Below are 7,869 nucleotides of genomic sequence, written 5' to 3'. Positions count from 1 at the left end.
GGTGCGGGGACCATTCTAGAAGTGTTCATATCTCCTGGCCTGCTGGGAGGGGAGGCCCGGTTGTCCCGGCGGCGGCAGCAGGGCTGGAGGCCTGGACTTCCCTTCCCAGGTCTTTAGCAACCTTGGATGGAGTGGCAGCAACTGTGTGACATCAAGGAGACATTTTCTTCTTTGTGAGCTCAGCGCTTCCATTTCAAAATTCCTCAGTCACAAGACAGAAGCCGCAGAAGCCCAGGCACACACTTGTGGCTGCAGCAGGTGACCCGAGCTTGTTCCAAGCCCTCCAGAGGCTGTGTAATCCCTGGGATTCCGGCGGCTGGCTGCCTGGATGGCCATGTAAGGTGCGGCGGCTGGCCTTCATTATCCCTGAGAGCTGACAGCTTCTGGACGGCCTGCCCAGATGGAGCCGGTCCCATTGGATGGCGCCCGGGAGTCACAGGCTTCCCCTAGCAGTCTGTCTCTTCTTGTCTTTATTTGCGGTTCATCCTGTCCCTAGGTTTGACTTTACATGAGCAACTCTAGTATGCTGGTATATGCCTGTCATCCGAGGTTGGAGGCCAGCCTGGGGCTGGCTCTACAGTGAGCTCCAAACCAGCCAAAGGTGCAATGGGAGTCCCTGTCTCAAGATAAAAATAAAGAAGGGGTTGGGGATTTTAGCTCAGTGGTAGAGCGCTTGCCTAGCAAGCACAAGGCCCTGGGTTCGATCCTCAGCTCCAAAAATAAATAAATAAATAGACCCTCTGCTCCAATATACTACATATATTGTACATATATTACAGAAATATAACAAAAAATTAAAAAGGAAAAAATTAAAAAGGATACAATAGTGAGATCAAAGTTATACAAACATATTTTTCATTGATAGATATGGAGCCCCTAGAAGTGAAATTATCGATGGTTATGAGCCTCCATGTGGGTACTAGAAACTGAACCTGGGTCCTCTGAAAGAACAGCCAGCCAGTGTTCTCAACTGCTGAGACTTCTCTCCAGCATTCGGACCAGCTCAGTGGCAGAGCTCTGTGAGCTGGAGGTCAGTCTGGTCTATAAAGCGCGAGTTCCAGGACCCCCAGGGCCATTATACAGAGAAACCCTGACTCAAAACAAAACACAACAAGAAAACCCAAACAAATAAATAAATAAGCAGAACATTCTAATATAATCTAGTTTATATATATATATATATATATTAATCTTTATACACGCATTGAGGAATGACAGTTGAAAGACTTAAACCTTTATATTTCTATTAGAACAAAGACCTTTAAGTCGGTACAGTCAAACCCAGCAGTTTACAGCACGAGACTGCATGGGTCCCAAGCTGAGGGGTTTCAGGCAGGCCTGGCCACGGTGGGACAGTCCCCAAACCGAGGGAAGGTGGATGAGTGACACCAGGAACACCTGGGATCAACCCCTTAGTGTGCTTTTTGCTGGCTGTGCCTTCAGAAATCTCTGGCCGTTGCCTGACTTTTCATGACACACATACACACCCATTCAGTTCCCAAACCCACATGGTAGCACGACTCACAGTTTAAGAAGCTAGGCCCAGTGCTGGAGAGATGGCTCAGAGGTTAAGAGCATTGGCTGCTCTTCCAGAGGACCAGGGTTCCATTCCCATCACCTACATGTCAATCAACAACCTTCTGAAACTCTAGTCCCAGGGGATCCCACACCCTCTGAAGGCACCAGACACCCTCGTGGTGCACGGACAGACATACAGACAAAACACTCACACATACAACGAATAAATAAAAACAAACTTTAAAAAACAAATAAGATTAGGCCAGGCGTAGTGGCACCTGCCTGATCCCAGCCCTTGGGAGGCAATGGCAGGTGGATCTCAAGTTCAAGGCCATCCTGGTCTACAGAGTGAGTTCCAAGCCACAGATTACACACCCCCTTGAATTTGACCCTTATCTCACAATATTTGGAGTTGGGGATCCGTATAGGGAGAACCAGGATGGATGCTCCTTTCACAACGACAAACAGAAACCTCAAAGTGGTCAGTTAAAGCTGTGTTCCAGTGAGTTTCCCCGGTAGCCAAAGCGGCTTGGCGCCCACCCATCTGTAGTCATCGCTAAGAAGCTAGACCATGTTTTTCCCAGAGCAACGCTTGGACACTGTCCTGCAAGCTCAGATCTGGAGTTTGGGTACTGAAATATCTTTTGGCCACTCTGAATCTTGCTCCTGTGGCACCTCCAGCTGGCTTAGCAGGTGACCAAGGTGGAGCCCAGACAACAGCTGAAAATACAGAATTAATACCGTGTGTCTTTAGCATCCAGGGACCTGCCAGGAGCTGGGATTCCTCCTGAGCAGGTGTCACCCGGGGGCAGAGGGACATGCAAATGGGTGGGTGGGACTTGGGAGGTGGCCATCTAGGGGCCTTCGGAGACAAAGGCCATCTAAAATTCTCTTTCTCTCTCTGTCTGTCTCTTATTTATTTATTTATTTGGTTTATTTTTTTAATTTATTATTATTTTTTTTGAGACAGGGTTTCTCTGTGTAGCTTTGGAGCCTGTCCTGGAACTCTCTTTGTAGACCACGCTGGCCTCGAACTCACAGAGATCTGCCTGGCTCTGTCTCCTGGGTGCTGGGATTAAAGGCGTGTGGCACCACTGCCTGGCTGTGTGTGTGTGCCTGTGTGTGAGCATGCATATGGAGACCAGAAGTCCACATCTGGTGTGTTCCTCATTCACTAAGACTGGCTGTCCAGACAGCCCAGGCCCCTCAAGCTTCCATCTCCCCAGCTCTGGGGTGCAGACCCTCCCTCACCCATCCCTTTTCCATGGGTGCTGCTGATTGAACTCAGCTTTCCTTTTTTTTTTTTTTTTTTCTTTCTTTTGAGACAGGGTATCACTACTATGTAGCTCTGGCTGTCCTGAAACTCCCTATGTAGACCAAGCTGGCCTCAAACTCTCAGAGATCTGTCTGCTTTTGCCTCCCCCGCCCCAGTGCTGGGATTAAAGGTGTGTGCAGTACCGCTGGTGTTGGCAGCACTCGGAGACAGAGGCAGCTGGATCTCTGAGTTTGAGGCCAGCTTGGTCTACAGAGACAGTTCCAGAATGGCCCAGGGCTACACAAAGAAATCCTGTCTTGGGAAGAAAAAAAAAATGTCAACGAACATGTCCTGCCTATCATTAGTATTTTATTTTGATTTTTGTTTTGTTTTGTTTTTCAAGACAGGGTTTCTCTGTGTGGTTTTGGTGCCTTTCCTGGATCTGGCTGGCCTTGAACTCACAGAGATCCGCCTGGCTCTGCCTCCCGAGTGCTGGGAGTCACCACTGCCCCGCTCTTTTTATTATTTAAAATTGTATGTTTGTGTGTGTAGGTGCTCAGGGAGGTTAGAGTCTTGTGATGCTGGAGTTCCGGCAGGGTGTGAACAGCCCAACTGGTGGGTGAAACCAAACGCAGGTCCTCTACAGGAGCAGTGTGCTTCCCAGACAGGGTCTCATATTGTAGCCCTGGATGGCCTAGAAACCAGTATGTAGTCCAGGTTGGCTTCCAACTCTTCCGGGTCCTCCCGTCTCCCCGGGGCTTAAACTGCAGCGCGGCTATCACACCCAATTTGCAAATCACTTGTTGGAGCCCCCTGATGTCATTTGTCGCCCGAACCCAGTGAAACGTGGTAGCTTGCTTGCCCTTGAGTCAAAAGCGCAGCCCTCTGATGACCTGGGGGAGAATCCAAACTTGGCGAAAGGCCTCTTGTGTCTCTTCAGGCCACAGTCTAAAAAAAGCAGCCGCCCACCCCGCACTCCCCCTCCCCCCAACTAATGAACTATATCTAATGGCCTCTCTTTCGGGAGTCCTTTGAGGAGGAGGCGGTGCTTGGTTTTGACCTCATTATCCACGCATTTCCTCCCCACCCCCACTGGGGCAGGTACATTCCTTGCATTCCTGCCTGCAGGAGCTGCTCGGAGGTCGTTAACCCCGGCGAGCCTGAGAAAACGCGGCCGACCGCCTCGGGGAGTCCTCGGGGAGCAGGCACGAGATAACGAGAGGTGACGGGGTCAGCATGGAAGCCCCTTTGGTCTTTTCAGCTTGCTTCCAACGCGGACAAAAGGTTCTGTCCAGGGGTGCCAGTACCACTCGGCTCCATTTGATGCCTTGGCCCTGGGAGGGGGCTGGGAGGAGGCTTGGTCGTGTCTGGATATTGTTTTAGGGGAGCCAATGCCTTCCTCTCGGGATGCCCGGGACCCCTGAGGGAATGCTAAGTGGAAGGCCCTTGCTGGGGCAAAAAGACCACCCAGGTCCTGGGAGGAGGATGTGGAGGGTCCGGAGGGAAGCAGCCGCCGAGCAGAGTTCATCATTTAGACAGTCAGACTAAGGGCCAGGCTGGGAGGCCACCGGGGAACCCGGCTGGATTTTGCCGCCAAAGTGAGAAAGGGGGAGTGGCTGGGAAGAGGCCTGGGCACTGGGGGGGCCTACCTCCTTCAGCTGGCCTCTAATCAAGACCTTTGTGCCTGTCCACCCCTGGAAGGGTGCCCTGGGGTGCTGGGGGCATCCCTGGGGGGACCGGGAGAGGATGTCTGCCTCCCGGAGTACCTCTATTCCTATGCTTTCTCCAACTTTCCTCAGCCACTGTGCCTTTATCAGAACAGAATTCTCCACTGAAAGTCCGTGGAGAGGAGCCGCCTTGCCTGGAATTACGTAAGGTGGAGGCAGGGGCATGGAGAGTTGAAAGACAGCTGGACTACACTGGGGGAACTGGGGAGTTTTGTCCCCCCAACAACAAAGCAAAGCAAAACAAACAAACAAACAAAAAAACACAAAAAGTTTGAAAGTCAAGCTGGGGTAGAGGGGGATGCGAGCCTTTAATCCCAGCATTCAGGAGGCAGAGGCAGGTGGATCTCTCAAGGCCAGCCAATGTGAAAGTCTAGAATTCTACATCTGTCCACACTCCTGCCCCTGTCCTGCATGGCCAACGATAGTCGTGTTTAGTGCCCTGTTCCCGTAGGACCAAACATATGTTTCCTTCCCTTCCTTCTTTACCTTCAGTAACTTGTGGAGTCGGTGTAACACGAATCTCTTTTTTTTCCCCTGGTTTTTCGAGACAGGGTTTCTCTGTGTAGTTTTGGTGTCTGTCCTGGATCTCTGTAGATCAGGCTGGCCTGGAACTCACAGAGATCCGCCTGGCTCTGCCTCCCAGAGTGGTAGGATTAAGGGTGTGTGCCACCACCGCCCAGCTAACACGAATCTTAAAAGGTCTTATTAAGTGAAAACCCAGAGTCAAATATTGGGGTGAAAACTGAAAGATCAAAGGGATGAAACAAGCCACAGCCAATTGGACCTCACCAACTCCTCAGCCGACCCTGTTTCCACAAAGAATCCTCAGACTGAAAGCCCCTGAGTCCTCCCCCTTGAGGGTCTCAGTTGAACTGTTGCTAAAAGCCTCTATCTAGTTCCCGGTCCTCAGCCTTATATACCTTTCTGCTTCCTGACATCACTTCCTGGGATTAAAGGCGTGTGTTCTTCCCAAGCAAAGGCATGAGATCTCAAGTCCTGGGATTAAAAGTGTGGGCCACCGCTGCCTGGCTCTGTTCCCAGTGTGGCCTTGAACTCACAGAGATCCAGATGGATCTCTGCCTCCCGAGTGGTAGGATTAAGGGTGTATGCCACCACTGTCTGGTCTCTGTGTCTAAACTAGTGGCTGTTCTGTTCTCTGGCCCCAGATAAGTTTATTAGGGTACACAATGTGTCAACTACAAGTGGGTTCTCTCCTTCTACCACGTAGGTTCCAGGGACTGGACTCAAGTCATCTGGCTTGCTGACACTCATATTCACCGGGTGAGCCATCTTGCCAGCTCCCATATCCTTATTTATTGATTTATTTTTATTTTTCGAGACAGGGTTTCTCTGTGTAGCCCAGGCAGCCCTGGAAGTAGCTCTGTAAACCCGTCTGGCCTCGAACTCACAGAGATCTGCCTGCCTCTGTCCCCTGAGTGCTGGAATTAAAGACGTGAGCCACCACTGCCTAGCTATTTATTTTATTTTTAATGCAGGGTCTCACTGTTAATAATGTAAAATGGCCCGGAGGGGCCTTGGGAGGTTTGAACCAAGGTGCCCCGGGGCGGGTGAGCGCAGTGGATGCTGCTGCAGTGGAAAGTTACAAGGCAGCCGCAGACCTGAAGGAAGTCTACATGACAAGTTTGGTTTGGGGGAGGGTAGAGAGAATGGAGAGAAGGAGAAAGGAGAGAGGGAGAAAGGAGAGAGAGAGAGAAAAAAGAGAGAGAGAAACAGGTGAGGGCTACCCATGGCGAGGGGGGGAGGGGAGGAGTTTTTTTCCTCTTAAGGGGGCTTTTACGTAAGATGACATCAGGACATCAGGATGCTGGGCAGGTGAAAATACTAACACTCACTGTGTCTCAGCCTGGCTTTGAACCCATGACATTCCTCCTGTCTCAGCCGGGGATTGAACTAAAGATAGCACAGAATATGCCAGACAATATTCAATATTCCTTTGCTGTGTGTGTGTGTGTGTGTGTGTGTGTGTGTGTGTGTGTGTGTGTGTGTGTGTGTGTGTGTGGTGTGTGTGTGTCCGTTCCTGTCTGGCCTGGGAACTCCCTCTATAGACCAGGCTGGCCTCTGCCTCTCAAGTGCTGGAATTGAAGGTGTGTGCTACCCTGTCTGGCTGGTGGTGGAGTCTTTAATATAGGTAAGTCTAGAGGCTGACAAGGGGACTCAGCAGATAAAGGTGTTTGCTTGCAATCCTGGGTTCAAGCCCCAGGACCCACGTGGTGGAAGGAGACAGCCAGATTCTGTAAAGTTGCCTTCTGACCTCTACACACAGACCATGGCATGTGCACTCTCACGTGAATAATGTCCACTAGACACACAAAAAGTAGCTAAAAGAGAAAAGTCTAGTGGAATGAGGTAATGGGGAACCCTTGAAGGGATATTGGGGACCCCTCTCCTTTTCTGCTTCTTGGCTTTTATGAGACAAACAGACTTCCAATTACTCCTGACCTGATGTTTTCTATCACTATAGGCAACAGAGTCCACACCATTAGTGAAAATGAACCTTTTTATTGAGCTGATTTTCTTGGGTGTTTTCTCACAGTCATGGGAAGATGACTATCACAGTTAGTAGTAATCAGAATAAGAATGCCAACTTGTTGTGTTTTTCAACGTGGGGGAGGGAGTGCCTGTCACGAGGATCTGATTGTGTCCAGGAGAATCTGCCTGTGAAGGGATTGTTGTGTAGAAAGCCTGGGTTCAGGCTGGACCTCCTGGCTCATACTCAGAACCCTTGCATTCTGGAGGCAGAGGCAGGAGGATCCTCACAAGCCAGAGGCCAGCGGGGACTGCATGGCCTGTGCTGGGGAATGGAGGAAGAGGGGAGGAAGCTTGTTGCCAGAACTGTCAAATAACCCCAAAGCTTTCTTTTTATGCATATGGGTGCTTTTGCCAGCATGTATGTATGGGCACCACATGTGTGCCTGGTGCCCATGGAGGCCAGAAGAAGGCGTCAGATAGATCCCCTGGGACTGGAGTTATAGATGGTTTTGAGCCACCATATTGGTTATGGAACTGATCCTGGGTCCTCTGCAAGAATAGCAAGTACTCTTAAAGGCGACCGTCTCTCCAGCTCCATTTCTTTTTCCTTTTCTTTGTTTGTTTTGTTTTTCAAGACAGACTTTCTCTGTGTAGCCTTGGCTGTCCTGGAACTCACTCTGTAGACCAGGCTGGCCTCGAACTCACAGAGATCTGCCTGCCTCTGCCTCCCGAGTGCTGGGATTAAAGGCATGCACCACCACCACCACCACCGCCGCCGCTATTTTTTATTTTTTTTAAGTAGGCTCTCACTGTGTAGTCCTTGTTGGCCTTGAACTCACAGAGATCCACTGCCTCTGCTTCTTCGATACTGGAATAAAG

The 7,869-nt window shown here is 50.4% G+C and overlaps 1 long non-coding RNA gene and 1 other non-coding gene across 5 annotated transcripts in view; both read left to right on the top strand.

Moving 5' to 3' along the window:
- Positions 1-644: 644 nt before the first annotated feature.
- Positions 645-718, top strand: Trnaa-agc (transfer RNA alanine (anticodon AGC)). Its single transcript has one exon. It is a non-coding gene; the product is annotated as a tRNA-Ala (tRNA).
- A 3,178-nt stretch (positions 719-3,896) lies between these two features.
- LOC121824889 (uncharacterized) overlaps positions 3,897-7,869 on the top strand; it is a 29,174-nt gene continuing 25,201 nt past the window's right edge. For 3 of the 4 annotated variants that reach the window (XR_013046883.1, XR_013046885.1, XR_013046884.1), the window contains exons 1-2: positions 3,897-4,057; positions 5,729-5,781. This is a non-coding gene — a long non-coding RNA (uncharacterized LOC121824889). The remainder of the gene's footprint in view (positions 4,058-5,728; positions 5,782-7,869) is intronic. The other variant, XR_006066890.2, reaches the window with a different exon arrangement.

This window comes from Peromyscus maniculatus, chromosome 21 (genome assembly GCF_049852395.1).
Source record: "Peromyscus maniculatus bairdii isolate BWxNUB_F1_BW_parent chromosome 21, HU_Pman_BW_mat_3.1, whole genome shotgun sequence".
NCBI classification, from domain to species: Eukaryota; Metazoa; Chordata; class Mammalia; order Rodentia; family Cricetidae; genus Peromyscus; species Peromyscus maniculatus.
Note: the sequence above shows the minus strand (reverse complement) of the source record. Positions and strands in the feature narration are given on the sequence as shown.